Here is a 16,914-nt window from a genome sequence, read left to right on the forward strand (position 1 = left end):
CCGCGCGGCCAAGGGCCAGGCTGCGCCGCCCTGTTGTGTCGGCGCCTCGTGGCCCCACTTCCTTTCCCCCTCGGTCTTCTGGAAGCTTCGTGCAAAAATAGGACCCTGGGCGTTGATTTCGTCCAATTCCGAGAATATTTCCTTACTAGGATTTCTGAAACCAAAAACAGCTAGACAAAGAATCGGCTCTTCGGCATCTCGTTAATAGGTTAGTGCTTGGAAAATGCATAAATACGACATATAATGTGTATAAAACATGTAGATATCATCAATAATGTGGCATGGAACATAAGAAATTATCGATACGTCGGAGACGTATCAGCATCCCCAAGCTTAGTTCTGCTCGTCCCGAGCAGGTAAACGATAACAAAGATAATTTCTGGAGTGACATGCCATCATAACCTTGATCATACTATTGTAAGCATATGTAATGAATGCAGCGATCAAAACAATGGTAATGACATGAGTAAACAAATGAATCATAAAGCAAAGACTTTTCATGAATAGTACTTCAAGACAAGCATCAATAAGTCTTGCATAAGAGTTAACTCATAAAGCAATAAATCAAAGTAAAGGTATTGAAGCAACACAAAGGAAGATTAAGTTTCAGCGGTTGCTTTCAACTTATTAGTTAACAGTAAGATGGAACCACTAGGACCTCTCCACAGCGTTTGGACATTCTGGACCGTTCGATCGGACAATCTAAGGGTGTGTTCGGTTCTGGAATTTGGTGGAATGGAACGGAACGGTTCCGCACCCAGCCCTCATTCCAGTGTTCGGTTGGGGCAAAAGAATGGAACCAGGGCATTCCTCAGAAGCGAATATACCTCGAAGATGCGGAACGGAGTGCTTCCACCGAATCGGTCGAATCGGGAGGAATCGCTGCCTATCCGTCACCGCACCGAGCGAAAAGAAAAAAAAAACTCTCTCTCACCGCACAACCCTATCCTCTCTGGCCCGTGCTCGCTTCCCTCTCCCCAGGCGCCGGCGCGCCGCCCTCTCCTCCCCAGCTGCTCCTCTCTCTCTCCCCAGCCGCTCCTCTCCCTCTCCGCAGACTCTCTCTCTCCCGCCCCGCTCTCTCTCTCTCGGGTGGCGCGAGCCGGCGGTGTAGCGTGGCGCGGCGGCGGTAGGCGGGCGAATCGGCCGGGGGTGAAGCGGGGGCGCGGCGGCGGTAGGAGGACCGGCCGGTGGTGTAGGCGGGCGGATCGCCGGCGGTGAAGTGGGCACGGCGGCGGTTGGAGCAGTGACGGTAAGAGCATGTTTTCCCTCTGTATACTGTCCAATATGGAAAAATCGAATTTGTGATATGATTTGCCCCTATATACAATGTTCAAGTTGATTGTAAAATACATGTACATTGCAAATTATCCATGTTCATGTCCATTGCAAATTATTTCAGTAATTTCTTGCTGTCCATGTCCATTGCAAATTGTGCATTTTGGTTATTCATGTTAAAGTAAATGCATTGTAGATGGGCAAGATGATGGATAAACGGAAAAAGATGGTTAGGGGAGCTGCTTGTTTTTGTTGTTTGTGCTGCAATTGTGGTAGCAGTCCGGGCTATAAAAAGGAAGAGAAGACCACGTATAAGCTATGGGCCAATGCATGAACGGGATCGACAACGAATTGAATATCTCAATAGTAAAATTTGGCAATGCGATGTCACATGTAGAAATATGTTAAGATTCGAAAGAGCTCCTTTCTTTAACCTTTGTAACATATTGAGGGATCGCAAGTTGCTAGAAGATAGTGTTCATTTGAACGTGGAGCAACAAGTGGCGATGTTTTTGCACACTTGTTGGACATAATGTTCGCAATAGGGTTGTGGCAACCAATTTTGGTAGATCATTCTCCACAATCAGCATATATTTTAAGCGTGTCCTCCATGCCATTGGTGAACTACGCAATGAATATATCAGTCCACCATCATCGGAGACTCCAGAAAAAATAGCAGGAAACCCTCGGTTTGACCCATATTTTAAGGTACTAGCTAAAACTATTTCTTAGCTATCTAGGATACACTTCATATCATTTAACATTTGTCACTATATAGGATTGTATTGGAGCAATTGATGGCACACATGTGAGAGCATCTGTTCCAAAAGATATGGAAGATGCTTTTCGTGGTAGGAAAACATATGCCACTCAAAATGTGATGGCAGCGGTAGATTTTGACCTTCGCTTCACATATGTGTTGGCTGGTTGGGAGGGGTCAGCACATGATGCATGTGTTTTAGCTGATGCATTAGCACGTGAGAGAGGCCTACAAGTACCAGAAGGTAACAAATTGACTTTAGATATAATTGTCCATATGTTGTCCAAACCATTGTCAACATAATGTGTTTTATTTTTAGGCAAATACTATCTAGTTGATGCCGGATATGGAGCCAAGCGCGGTTTCTTGCCACCTTTTCGTAATGTGAGATACCATTTGAACGAGTGGGGCAGCAATCCCGTCCAAAATGCGGAGGAGCTATTCAACCTTAGGCACTCATCTCTACGGGTGACGGTAGAGCGAGCTTTTGGATCACTCAAGAGGAGATTCAAAATTTTAGATGATGCCACACCATTCTTCACTTTCTTGGTACAAGTGGACATTGTTGTAGCTTGTTGTGTTCTCCATAATTATGCACTATCTCAAGGAATTGATGAATTCATTATACCGGAGGTGACTTGGACCACACAACCAATCCGGACACAAAGCCAACAAGCAAGAGACCATAGGGACATGGTAAACGGTAGGCAACAAATGGCTAACCAAATGTGGGCGGATAGGCAGGCCTTGTATGGTCATTGAGTGTGACATTCTTCATGTATTTGTAGTGCTTTCTATGTAACTGAGACCATGTATTGAGTTGTGCTACATTTGTACTCTTTTATTGTAATGAAATCATATGTTTGTGATGCTCAAAATCAGGTTTTGGCAATATTTTTGTGGCTGGACAGATTGTACTCTTTTATTGCAATGGTACCACTTGCTTCTAATGCTTAAAATCATGTTTACCCTTGGTTTTGTTGGCTGGCCAGGTATGGACAGCGTTGAAACCACCGATACAACCGTGACTGGTGCAAGCAAGAGCACCAAGGGAGGGGTGGTAGCATGGACCAACAAGTGGCTTCAAGACTTGTCATTACAACCAATGTGCCAAGTTTTTGAATGATCACTTCAAGCTATCTCTAACCGGAGAACAATGCTCCAACCATCTTAAGAAGTGGAGGAAGATTTGGGGCAGGCTAGTCCAATTGAAAAATTTGAGTGGGGCCCTGTGGGATGAGGATACTTCCACTATTAGGCTCAGCGATGAGCACTATGCAGGCCATTGTGCTGTAAGTTTGTTCCCTAAACATTTTGCTACCAACTTTCACTCTTTGCATCTATTATATGTTACTCATTTCTTCATTTTTTTGTAGAACAACAAATCTGATATCCCCTTCTTGAATAACCCAATTGAGCATTATCGTGCAATGGAAACAATTTTTGGGTCTACCACAGCTTCGGGGAAATACGCCAAGTCAGGGAATGATCCATTCTCTATTGATGTTGACGATGAAAGTGAGATGCAAACTTCACCAAATGTAGGTGAGTCTTCTGCCAAAGCACCACCAAAAAAGAAGGCTAAGCTTGTGCACATTGAAGATGATCCACTAGTCACCACTTTGAAAGATGGGTTCAAAATGATGGCTGATGCAATTGCAAAATCTGGTGTGGATGATGATGCCATACCCGATAACTTGTGGGATGCTTTGGCTGCACTCAAGGGATTTGATGAGGACCATGTTGCTCACTACTATGCTCATCTTGTTGACAATCCGAAGACTGCAAAAGCTTTCATGACGCTTAAACTTGAAAGCAAGTTGGTTTGGTTGGGTAGGTATGTGCACAAGACCTTTGGAGTGCTCTATAATTTGAAGTGATGATATTCACTTCAAGTGCGTTGATGTAATATGGACTGCAATGAACTCTATTTAGTTGCATGGACCATAATATGTAATATGGACTGTAATGAACTCTATGTAGTTGCTTTTGGATCACTACTATGACATTAAACTTGACATGGTTGAATTTGGACTGTTTCGATGCCTATTATGGTCGTTTGGATCTAATTGTGTACTATATTTGCTGCTATATATGTGTTATGCTTATATGAATATATTGTTATTGCAAACTGTTGAAAATACAAACAAAGTGCTGCCAATTTTTTTGTTACAATATTGTTACATGGGGGAGGTATGTTCACCATAAGCATGAAAGAGGTGAGCTGAACCAAAATCTTGCCATTCCGTTCCGCGTTTTTCCCGAACCGAACATGGGCACGGAACCATTCCGTTCCTCGTTTTTCCCGAACCGAACACGGGTACGGAACCATTCCGTGCCATTGGAATGGAACCATTCCGTTCCATGCATCATCATTCCACAACCGAACACATCCTAAGGGTCTACAAACGTTTAGCGTTACCGAACCGGTGTCTGTTCCCGAACTCCCGTGTTACGTATCCCGTTATAAAGGCTTTTACCGTTCTAAAGGCCCGTTTTCCTTCTAGGGCTGCTACTCCCAGTATTATTTTAGGCCTTACCACGTTGATTGGGCCTCGAAATGGTTTAACAGGCCAACGTGTTTTGGGCTTGAAGCACATACCGGTGATTGAAAAGAATATTCCTTCTTCGTCTCCTCCCAGGTCGTGCGTGTGCGACAGCGACTCGCAATCCCGCACTAAACGGCGAAGGCGACTCAAACATCCTCCGCCCGGCAACCCTCCTCATCCTCCACAATCGTTCTTGCTCGACCTGCGTCACCATTCCTCGTCCGCCTGCGACAGAAACTTAAACTCCCGCATGGACAGCTAAGTTAGGTTAGGGATTCCCCCATTTTGGCTTATTTGAGTTCAATTTCGGCCAGATTTTCTTGCTCCGTCTATGCCGCAATTGTTGCTCCGCCTGCGCCGCCAACTCCCGCTCACGGCTGCACAACGAAATTAGGTTACAAATTCCACGATTTCAGCGTATTTTACTTCAATTTCAGCTGGGTTTGTTTGGAGTAGTACAGTTGACCAATTTTGTATGTTTTTCGGCTTCGCCGTCGGTAAATTTTCTATTCCGTGCAGGCCGTCGACTTGGCTCGCTCAACACGGTCCATCGAAATCGGAGGCCCATGAACTAAATCGGAAGAATGGTGTTCGTTCATGTTCGTAGACCAGACCCATCAACGGAACGGAAATTAACGGTTCTCCTTCTACACGAGTTAACTCTATTTTCCGGCGCTTTAATGATGGATTCATGATGGTAATTTCGACCCATTTATCATTTATCATTCCTGTGATTATGACGACTAATCCTAGCGTTACCCTTCTCCTTCATATAAATATGTGGACACAGGACCCTATTTTTCCTCACTACTTCCATCCGAGATTGGACACCTCATTATTCATCCGAGATGCTCGTTCCATATCTTTCTCCCCTTCCGCTTCCTCCTTACTGCACGGTGAGATGTTTGGCAAAGAGAGGCGGTGACAGGGGAGCAACGCCAACTCAACCCAATGTTGGTTGACACATTTCCCAATAAATTGCTAATTGCAAGGAACAAGCTGCTGCAGTAGACGTCTCTTCCTTTGCTCCTGTTGAGGTATAATTTCCAGCTATCAATATTTTTTTCCTGTTCAAGCATATTATAAGCTTTCATCTATGTTTTGTTTCTTAGATTGTTTTCTTCGTCCTTCCTTTTGGCAGGAGTACCCGCCGATTGTATGTGCCTGTGATTCTCTTAATTTAGGATTAGGCTCGATCTGCTCTGACTACATGATTCTAAGACATTACTCCAGGTGTGGCTCTAATCCTTCTTGTGTGTTGTGCATTACGATAAATAACATTAATCATCATTGGTTAATTTGCCGTGTGTGAACGTCACCTTGTGTGAATGTTGTGTGTGTGAATATTTTTTCCCGTGTGCTTATAGAAGACTAATTGGTTGGGATAAATAATTTTCTTAATTCTGCTTACAGGTGAGGAGTTTGCATGCCAAGGTCTGATCTATTTTGTTAGTACATGCCTCTGATTGCGTCTTCATATCTTCAACACATTTTGCGATTACCCTTTGGCATTTGTTCCTAAGACTGTTTCCCTTTCTAAGAAGTGAAATTCTGAAATTAAAACACATGTCAAACCATTGCTACCTTTTTTCATGGATAGCTTTTGGCATTTGTTCTTAAAGACTGTTTTCCTTTGGAAGAAGTTAATCTGAAATTATGACACTCAGGACATATATATTTATAAGTCCAAATATGTAATATTAAATATTCTCGACATGCGTTGTTATACTAGCCATAATTCTGTAAGGAGAAGTAGGCATTTTTTTTTGCAGCTCTGTTAAATTGTTCACAACATCTCGTTTCCATGTTCAGGTGCCATCTAAGGATTTTGGGCAACAACAAACTGTGACTTGGGCCCAACTGAGCTGGTGTAGAGGTGATAGTCTAGCTTTGGTCTTGAGGTTAGTAGCTGTTTGCACCATCAGCTAAGAATTTAAATTGTTTTCGAATTTACTAGCTGCTTTAGAGCACTGTTACTACTACAAAGCAATGGTTAATTTTGTATAAGCATAATCCAGATCACCAAGAAAAATATGTTCTAGGGCTGTCTTATTTGTCATGTTCTGCGTATAGTGCTACTGTTCTTTCAGGGCTGACATTAATCATCTTCCTGAATGTATAGACGTGATAAACCAATATCACTTATGTATTAGCTCTTGTGATTTCATGCATTATATTCATGAATGCTAGGTTCCATTAGCAGAAGGGAAAATCCTGCACATGTCAAGAACAATGCAGTTGTTTTTAGAAAATAGGATCAGATTTAGACTTTTAGATGTGATTTACATCGCACAACAGGTTTTCCCATAAAATTGTATGCACTGGACCTCCGTCAAATTGTCAAGGTAAAGATCCACATTGGAAAGATATACTTTGCGGTTCTGCCGTGACAAAATGCTATATGGTTTCTGCGCATCCCTAGATATATGCATTCATGTAAGGATAAATTACATGGTCAGAACATAGCCTATCATACATAGTGAGACTTTACCTTGCGGAACAGCACCGATGGGCTTTGCTGCATCAAACATAGCCTATCATACTTAGCTATGACTGTTAAAGTTGCAGTCTCCTGTACATACATTGTTGTTTGCTTTCACATATTGTTAAGATTTTTCTCTCATAACTATTAGTGTTGTTTTATTTGATCAAATGTTATCTATTTTTTCCTTGCATTTTACTTGACCTACCTCATTCCATATGAGGACCAACCACTGTTTGGTAATAGTATGACATTACTTTCTGATGGTTAGGGAGTTGGCTGGCAGGTTGATTGATGGCATGTGCCACAACTCTGGAGGCAGAGGATCCAACCGTCTATGTGGCTGTTTTCCCTCCGGCATAGTGTTGAGCAGCGACCCCTTTTTTTTGAGGGAGGGCGCCAGCCTCTTCTTCTATCATAGAGGCATGACCACAAGATCAAAACAACTGCAGAACCACAACAAGACTCATTTGCTTGTTTGTTGATGATATGCTTCGGATTAATCTTTCATTGAGGTTGTTGGTTGGTCCTTATATTTCGAGTTGTCGAGACACAATGATGTTACTACGAATATTTGCACATTTTGTGTTAGTAGTTGAAATTGAACACATTATACACTAAAGGTACATGGATGTTGTTTGAAAAGTCAGAAGGCTACTATCTGTTTGTATTGTTGCTTGTCATATGTATTCGATGGTCATCTAATTGGCATCTGTATTTAGTCTTGGAGAAGAGAGATGTTTCAGTGTCTATCCCTATCCCTATGTTCATACAAAGAAAGTGTATAAAATATATGGTTGATTAATTATAAATATAATACCCCATCACATTTATCATAGCATTACAGATAAATTGTTCAAATAACATTTCAACTGTTTAACTTCTTCCAAATATTTAAGTGTTTTTTTCTTAAGGTGGACGGGCGCTGCAACGCGCGCCTTCATGGTCTAGTAACATGTATATCTCATGGATAATTGTCAACATAGAGTAATATAACAAGTGCAATATGCAAGTATGTAGGAATCAATGCACAGTTCACACAAGTGTTTGCTTCTTGAGGTGGAGAGAAATAGGTGAACCGACTCAACATAAAAGTAAAAGAATGGTCCTTCAAAGAGGAAAGCATCGATTGCTATATTTGTGCTAGAGCTTTGGTTTTGAAAACATGAAACAATTTTGTCAACGGTAGTAATAAAGCATATGTATCATGTAAATTATATCTTACAAGTTGCAAGCCTCATGCATAGTATACTAATAGTGCCCGCACCTTGTCCTAATTAGCTCGGATCACCAGGATTATCATCGCAATACACATGTTTTAACCAAGTGTCACAAAGGGGTACCTCTATGCCGCATGTACAAAGGTCTAAGGAGAAAGCTCGCATTTGGATTTCTCGCTTTTGATTATTCTCAACTTAGACATCCATACCGGGACAACATAGACAACGAGATAATGGACTCCTCTTTTATGCATAAGCATGTAGCAACAATTAATGTTCTCATATGAGATTGAGGATATTTGTCCAAAACTGAAACTTCCATCATGATTCATGGCTTTAGTTAGCGGCCCAATGTTCTTCTCTAACAATATGCATGCTCTAACCATTAAATGAGTGGTAAATCTCCCTTACTTCAGACAAGACGGACATGCATAGCAACTCACATGATATTCAACAAAGAGTTGATGGCGTCCCCGTAAACATGGTTATCGCACAACAAGCAACTTAATAAGAGATAAAGTGCATAAGTACATATTCAATACCACAATAGTTTTTAAAGCTATTTTGTCCCATGAGCTATATATTGCAAAGGCGAATGATGGAAATTTTAAAGATAGCACTCAAGCAATTTACTTTGAAATGGCGGAGAAATACCATGTAGTAGGTAGGTATGGTGGACACAAATGGCATAGTGGTTGACTCAAGGATTTTGGATGCATGAGAAGTATTCCCTCTCGATACAAGGTTTAGGCTAGCAAGGTTATTTGAAACAAACACAAGGATGAACCGGTGCAGCAAAACTCACATAAAAGACATATTGTAAACATTATAAGACTCTACACCGTCTTCCTTGTTGTTCAAAACTCAATACTAGAAATTATCTAGACTTTAGAGAGACCAAATATGCAAACCAAATTTTAGCAAGCTCTATGTGTTTCTTCATTAATAGGTGCAAAGTATATGATGCAAGAGCTTAAACATGAGCACAACAATTGCCAAGTATCAAATTATTCAAGACATTTTAGAATTACTACATGTAGCATTTCCCGATTCCAACCATATAACAATTTAACGAAGAAGATTCAACCTTCGCCATGAATACTATGAGTAAAGCCTAAGGACATATTTGTCCATATGCAACAAGCAGAGCGTGTCTCTCTCCCACACAATGAATGCTAGGATCCATTTATTCAAACAAAAACAAAAACAAAAACAAACCGACGCTCCAAGCAAAGCACATAAGATGTGATGGAATAAAAATATAGTTTCAGGGGAGGAACCTGATAATGTTGTCGATGAAGAAGGGGATGCCTTGGGCATCCCCAAGCTTAGACGCTTGAGTCTTCTTAAAATATGCAGGGGTGAACCACCGGGGCATCCCCAAGCTTAGAGCTTTCACTCTCCTTGATCATATTGCATCATTTCCCTCTCTTGATCCTTGAAAACTTCCTCCACACCAAACTCGAAACAACTCATTAGAGGGTTAGTGCACAATAAAAATTTATATGTTCGGAGGTGACATAATCATTCTTAACACTTCTGGACATTGCATAAAGCTACTGGACATTAATGGATCAAAGAAATTCATCCAACATAGCAAAAGAGGCAATGCGAAATAAAAGGCAGAATCTGTTAAAACAGAACAGTTCGTAAAGACAAATTTTAAAATGGCACCAGACTTGCTCAAATGAAAATGCCCAAATTGAATGAAAGTTGCGTACATATCTGAGGATCACGCACGTAAATTGGCATATTTTTCTGAGCTACCTACAGAGAGGCAGGTCGAAATTCGTGACAGCGAAAGAAATCATATCATGTGCAAGTAATCCAAATCTAGTATGAACCTTACTATCAAAGACTTTACTTGGCACAACAATGCACAAAACTAAGATAAGGAGAGGTTGCTACAGTAGTAAACAACTTCCAAGACTCAAATATAAAATAAAAGTACTGTAGTAAAAACATGGGTTGTCTCCCATAAGCGCTTTCTTTAACGCCTTTCGCCTAGGCGCGAAAGTGTGTACCAAGTATTATCAAGAGACGAAGTATCAACATCATAACTTGTTCTAATAATAGAATCAAAAGGTAACTTCATTCTCTTTCTAGGGAAGTGTTCCATACCTTTCTTGAGAGAAAATTGATATTTAATATTACCTTCCTTCATATCAATGATAGCACCAGCAGTTCGAAGAAAAGGTCTTCCCAATATAATGGGGCAAGATGCATTGCATTCAATATCCAAGACAACAAAATCAACGGGGACAAGGTTATTGTTAACGGTAATGCGAACATTATCAACTCTCCCCAAAGGTTTCTTTATAGCATTATCAACAAGATTAACATCAAAATAACAATTTTTCAATGGTGGCAAGTCAAGCATATCATAAATTTTCTTAGGCATAACAGAATACTTGCACCAAGATCACATAAAGCATTACAAACAAAGTCATTGACCTTCATCTTAATGATGGGCTCCCAACCATCTTCTAACTTTCTAGGAATAGAAGCTTCACGTTCTAATTTCTCTTCTCTAGGTTTTATGAGAGCATTTGTAATGTGTTTTGTGAAAGCCAAGTTTATAGCACTAGCATTAGGACTCTTAGCAAGTTTTTGCAAGAACTTTATAACTTCAGAGATGTGGCAATCATCAAAATCCAAACCATTATAATCTAAAGCAATGGGATCATCATCCCCAATGTTGGAAAAAATTTCAGCAGTTTTATCACAGGCAGTTTCAGCAGTTTTTGCAGTTTTGCAGGCTTTGCATTAGGAGTAGAAACATTGCCAACACCAATTATTTTACCATTGATAGTAGGAGGTGCAGCAACATCTGAATCATTAACATTACTAGTGGTGGTAATAGTCCAAACTTTAGCTACATTATTCTCTTTAGCTAGTTTTTCTTTTTCTTCTCTTTCCCACCTAGCATGCAATTCGGCCATTAATCTTATATTCTCATTAATTCTAACTTGGATGGCATTTGCTGTAGTAACAATTTTACTTTCAATATCCTCAGGTTTAGCAGCCATTTTATTAATTAAAGAAGATTGTGACGCAGACATGTATGAGATTCGGTTTTCGGCATTTGCAAGTTTAGTTTGCAACCCAGAAATCTCTATATTTAAATTTTCAAGTTGATTTCCTATTTTCTTCAACAAGGTAGATTGTTCATTCATGGTTTTAGTAAACAATTTGTTTTGCTCATATTGTGATTGCATAAAGCTCTTGGTGGATCTTTCAATTTCTAGCATCTTTTCCTCATTAAGTGAAACATATCTACCATAAGAGTTACCATTAGCAGGATATGGCCTAGAATTATTGTAATTGTTATTTTTAACATGTTCTTCTTGCGCAACTAATGAAGCTAACGGAACATTATTAGGATCAACATTAGTCCTATCATTCACAAGCATAGACATAATAGCATCAATCTTATCACTCAAGGAGGAGGTTTCTTCGACAGAATTTACCTTCTTACCTTGTGGAGCTCTTTCCGTGTGCCATTCAGATTAATTAATCATCATATTATCAAGAAGCTTTGTTGCTTCACCAAGAGTGATGGACATAAAGGTACCTCCAGCAGCTGAATCCAATAGGTTCCGTGAAGAAAAATTCAGTCCCGCATAAAAGGTTTGGATGATCATCCAAGTAGTCGATCCATGGGTTGGGCAATTTTTAACCAAAGATTTCATTCTTTCCCAAGCTTGTGCAACATGCTCATTATCCAATTGTTTAAAATTCATTATGCTACTTCTCAAAGATATAATTTTAGCAGGGGGATAATATCTACCAATAAAAGCATCCTTGCATTTAGTCCATGAATCAATACTATTCTTAGGCGAGAGATAGCAACCAATCTTTAGCTCTTCCTCTTAATGAGAAAGGGAACAATTTTAATTTTATAATGTCACCATCTACATCTTTATACTTTTGCATTTCACACAATTCAACAAAATTATTGAGATGGGCAGCAGCATCATCGGAACTAACACCGGAAAATTGCTCTCTCATAACAAGATTTAGTAAAGCAGGTTTAATTTCAAAGAATTCTGCTGTAGTAGCAGGTGGAGCAATAGGTGTGCATAAGAAATCATTATTATTTGTGGTTGTGAAGTCACACAACTTAGTATTTTCAGGAGTAGCCATTTTGACAGTAGTAACTAAAGCAAACTAGATAAAGTAAATGCAAGTAACTAATTTTTTTGTGTGTTTTTGATATAGAGTGCAAGACAGTAAATAAAGTAAAGCTAGCAACTAATTTTTTTGTATTTTGATATAATGCAGCAAACAAAGTAGTAAATAAAATAAAGCAAGACAAAAACAAAGTAAAGAGATTGGATTGTGGAGACTCCCCTTGCAGCGTGTCTTGATCTCCCCGGCAACGGCGCCAGAAAAAATGCTTGATGGCGTGTACAGCACACGTCCGTTGGGAACCCCAAGAGGAAGGTGTGATGCAGACAGTAGCAAGTTTTCCCTCAGAAAGAAACCATGGTTTATCGAACCAGGAGGAGCCAAGAAGCACGTAAAAGGTTGATGGCGGCGGGATGTAGTGCGGCGCAACACCAGGGATTCCGGCGCCAACGTGGAACCTGCACAACACAACCAAAGTACTTTGCCCCAACGAAACAGTGAGGTTGTCAATCTCACCGGCTTGTCTGTAACAAAGGATTAGATGTATAGTGTGGATGATGATTGTTTGCAGAAAAGAGTAAAACAAGTATTGCAGTAGATTGTATTCGATGTAAAAGAATGGACCGGGGTCCACAGTTCACTAGAGGTGTCTCTCCCATAAGATAAATAGCATGTTGGGTGAACAAATTACAGTCGGGCAATTGACAAATAGAGAGGGCATGACCATGCACATACATGATATGATGAGTATTGTGAGATTTAATTGGGCATTACGACAAAGTACATAGACCGCTATCCAGCATGCATCTATGCCTAAAAAGTCCACCTTCAGAGTTATCATCCGAACCCCTTCCAGTATTAAGTTGTAAACAACGGACAATTGCATTAAGTATGGTGCGTAATGTAATCAATAACTACATCCTTAGACATAGCATCAATGTTTTATCCCTAGTGGCAACAAGACATCCACAACCTTAGAACTTTCTGTCATCTGTCCCAGATTTAATGGAGGCATGAACCCACTATCGAGCATAAATACTCCCTCTTGGAGTTAAGAGTAAAAACTTGGCCGAGCCTCTACTAATAACGGAGAGCATGCAAGATCATAAACAACACATAGGTAATAGATTGATAATCAACATAACATAGTATTCTCTATCCATCGGATCCCGACAAACACAACATATAGCATTACGGATAGATGATCTTGATCATGTTAGGCAGCTCACAAGATCCGACAATGAAGCACATGAGGAGAAGACAACCATCTAGCTACCGCTATGGACCCATAGTCCAGGGGTGAACTACTCACTCATCACTCCGGAGGCGACCATGGCGGTGAAGAGTCCTCCGGGAGATGATTCCCCTCTCCGGCAAGGTGCCGGAGGCGATCTCCTGAATCCCCCGAGATGGGATTGGCGGCGGCGGCGTCTCAGTAAGGTTTTCCGTATCGTGGCTCTCGGTACTGGGGGTTTCGCGACGAAGACTTTAAGTAGGCGGAAGGGCAACGCGGGGGGCCACACGAGGGCCCCACACGCCAGGGCCGCGCGGCCAAGGGCCAGGCCGCGCCGCCCTGTTGTGTCGGCGCCTCGTGGCCCCACTTCCTTTCCCCTCGGTCTTCCGGAAGCTTCGTGCAAAAATAGGACCCTGGGCGTTGATTTCGTCCAATTCCGAGAATATTTCCTTACTAGGATTTCTGAAACTAAAAACAGCAGAAACGACAGCAACTGGCTCTTCGGCATCTCGTTAATAGGTTAGTGCCGGAAAATGCATAAATACGACATATAATGTGTATAAAACATGTAGATATCATCAATAATGTGGCATGGAACATAAGAAATTATCGATACGTCGGAGACGTATCATTGTGTTAGATGATTTTACTAATTACCTTTGGACTTTTCGCTTACGCATGAAATCTGAAACTTTCCCAACACTCAAAAACTTCTTCACCTATGTATCCACTCAGTTTCATACAACAGTTCAATCCCTACAATGTGACAATGGTCATGAATTTGACAATACTGTTGCCCGCAATTTTCTCATGTCCCTTGGTGCCACTCTACATATGTCTTGCCCGTACACATCCCCCCAATACGGTAAAGCCGAGCATGTCATTCGCTCTACAAACAACATGGTTCGATCACTTCTTTTCCAAGCATGTATGCATCCAATATATTGGGTCGAAGCTCTTAACACTGCCACTTTCTTGTTCAACCTTCACCCCACTAAAACCCTTCAGCACCGCACCCCATTACTATTATTTTATTACTATTATGCCATTCATGGCCATATGCGATAGATTCGACATATGCACACCAAACAAATTTCAATTTTTTTTGTAAAATTAAATAGTGTTTTAGGATAATAAGAAACCTTTCTAATATTTATTTGGAAAAAGTAAAATAATTATTTTATACACTTGGCCTATATGGCTACTTGGACAATACCTTGCAAAAAGAGTTTTCTCGGTTTTGTTTTTCACAAATAGAAATCCATTAGGGATTTGAAAACCTTAAAAACCGAAATATGCTTGGTTTTGAAAATACTTTGAAATAAATTATTTGGAAACCAACATTTTGGAAAATACTTTTAAATAACTCCAAAAAAAATTAATTCTTAGTGATTTTTTATTCAACTTCAAACAATCAAGCATTAAATTTATTTTTATTTTATATTCCGAAATTTAGAAAATTTTGGGATGTGACAAGCTACTTCGATAATATATTTGTGTGCCATCTGGTTCTTCTAAAGCTACAGTATTAACTTGTTTGTCTTACTTAGCATGGCGCTCACATATGAAATGCAAACATATTGGTTTCATTCCATGTTCTACAAGTTCACATGTGATCCCACTATATTCTGTATCTGCTCCATCCTAAGCTTTAGCATTGACTATCCTCTGTGTGTTGCTCATTACAAATTTATATCCTGAAACATATTGACTTGCATCCCCTTCTCTATAAGTTCAGGAGTGATACCATTATAAGTCATATCTGGTTCATTCCTAGCTATTATAGTAACATCCTGCTATTATTTAGTTCATGGCCAATTTTAATTAATTGCACAGGTTAGTTGCATTCCCTGCTCTATAGTTGTTGCCATCTTAACTTCTATTTGGCTCATTGATTGTTACAAAAGTAAAATCATTCCTATTACGGAGTTAATGCCAATGTTGAGGTCACTGAACATGTTACTCTGCATTCCCTCTACTACAAGTGATACCTTTATTATTTGTAGCTGGTTCGTCGTAAGGTACTACATTAGCTGCCTGCTATTAGTTCCTGCATGCTATCGCTCTGCCATCCCGCAATACAAATTTATTTGAACTCGTCATAGTAGCTACTTCGATCATAATTTTGTGTGTCATCTGATTCTTCAAAAGCTGCAATATTAACTTGTTTCTCTTACTTGGCATGGCGCTCACATATGGAATGTTGAATATATTGTTGCGCATTCCCTCTTCTACAAGTTCATAGGTGATCCCACTATATTCTATTTCTGGTCCATCCTAAGCCCTAACATTAACTATACTCTATGTGTTGCTCATTACAACTTTATATCCCGAAACAAATTGATTTACGTTCCCTTATCTACAAGTTTATGAGTGATGCCATTATAATTCCTATCTGTTCTATTCCTAGATATTACAATAACATCCTGCTATTATTTAGTTGCTATTATTTAGTTCATGACCAATTTTACGTAATTACACATGTTGATTCACATTCCCTGCTCTATAGCTTTTGGCATCATAAGTTCTATTTTTGGTTTACATTCTCTGCTCTGTAGATCTAGCCATCATAACTTCATCTTGCTCAGTCGTTTCTATACAAATTAGCAACGTGGCTCTCGCAAATGCGAGGGCGTCATTTTTTGTGTGATGATAAAAATATTGAAATAAATTTACAATTATGCGGGTATTCACATTGTATATACAGTAATATAATCTAAATGCAAAGCTAAATTTACTATCACTTGGGCATGGAATATATGTTATCATTTTGTGATACTATTTTGGGCAGGGAATCAACATATATGTCAATACATCATAATAAAACACTGCATAAAATTAAATTTGGTACCTGAGCAAGCCATCATCTCTTATGTGAGATTAACACTTCTAATCCATATGGTGTGCTCCTATTAATCATTAGGATCATCATATTTTATGCGAGGTTAACACTTCTAATCCATACGGAGTGCTCCTAGTAATCATTAGGATCATCATTTCTTATGTGAGGTTAACATTTCTAATCCATAGGGTGTGCTCCTAATAATCATTAGGATCCACTAATCAATGGCAGATGATGTTTGATTTTTCGAATGGGACACACAAACCAATTGTATTCTTCGAATGATATAAAAATTATCATTGTTAATTGGAAACAAAGGAAAACTGTAAGTGTTGTTATGTTACTTTGTGAAAAAAATTCTCCCTTTACTCCCTTTCGATGTTAGTTATACGTACTAGTCAAAAATATTAGGGATTTCTAT

At 39.8% G+C, this 16,914-nt stretch overlaps 1 long non-coding RNA gene and 1 pseudogene across 2 annotated transcripts; both read left to right on the forward strand.

Annotated features, from left to right (window-relative positions):
- The first annotated feature begins 1,471 nt into the window (after window positions 1–1,471).
- LOC124697420 lies at window positions 1,472–3,915 on the forward strand (annotated as a pseudogene).
- An 820-nt stretch (window positions 3,916–4,735) lies between these two features.
- On the forward strand, window positions 4,736–7,769 carry LOC124700524. 2 transcript variants are annotated; one of them, XR_007001756.1, is made up of 6 exons: window positions 4,736–4,978; window positions 5,104–5,281; window positions 5,375–5,621; window positions 5,726–5,817; window positions 6,397–6,485; window positions 7,338–7,769. It is a non-coding gene; the product is annotated as an uncharacterized LOC124700524 (long non-coding RNA). The 2 variants fall into 2 exon arrangements; XR_007001757.1 differs by having other exon boundaries at window positions 7,353–7,769.
- The last annotated feature ends 9,145 nt before the right edge of the window (window positions 7,770–16,914 follow it).

Source organism: Lolium rigidum, chromosome 3 (assembly GCF_022539505.1).
Source record: "Lolium rigidum isolate FL_2022 chromosome 3, APGP_CSIRO_Lrig_0.1, whole genome shotgun sequence".
Classification (NCBI taxonomy): Eukaryota; Viridiplantae; Streptophyta; class Magnoliopsida; order Poales; family Poaceae; genus Lolium; species Lolium rigidum.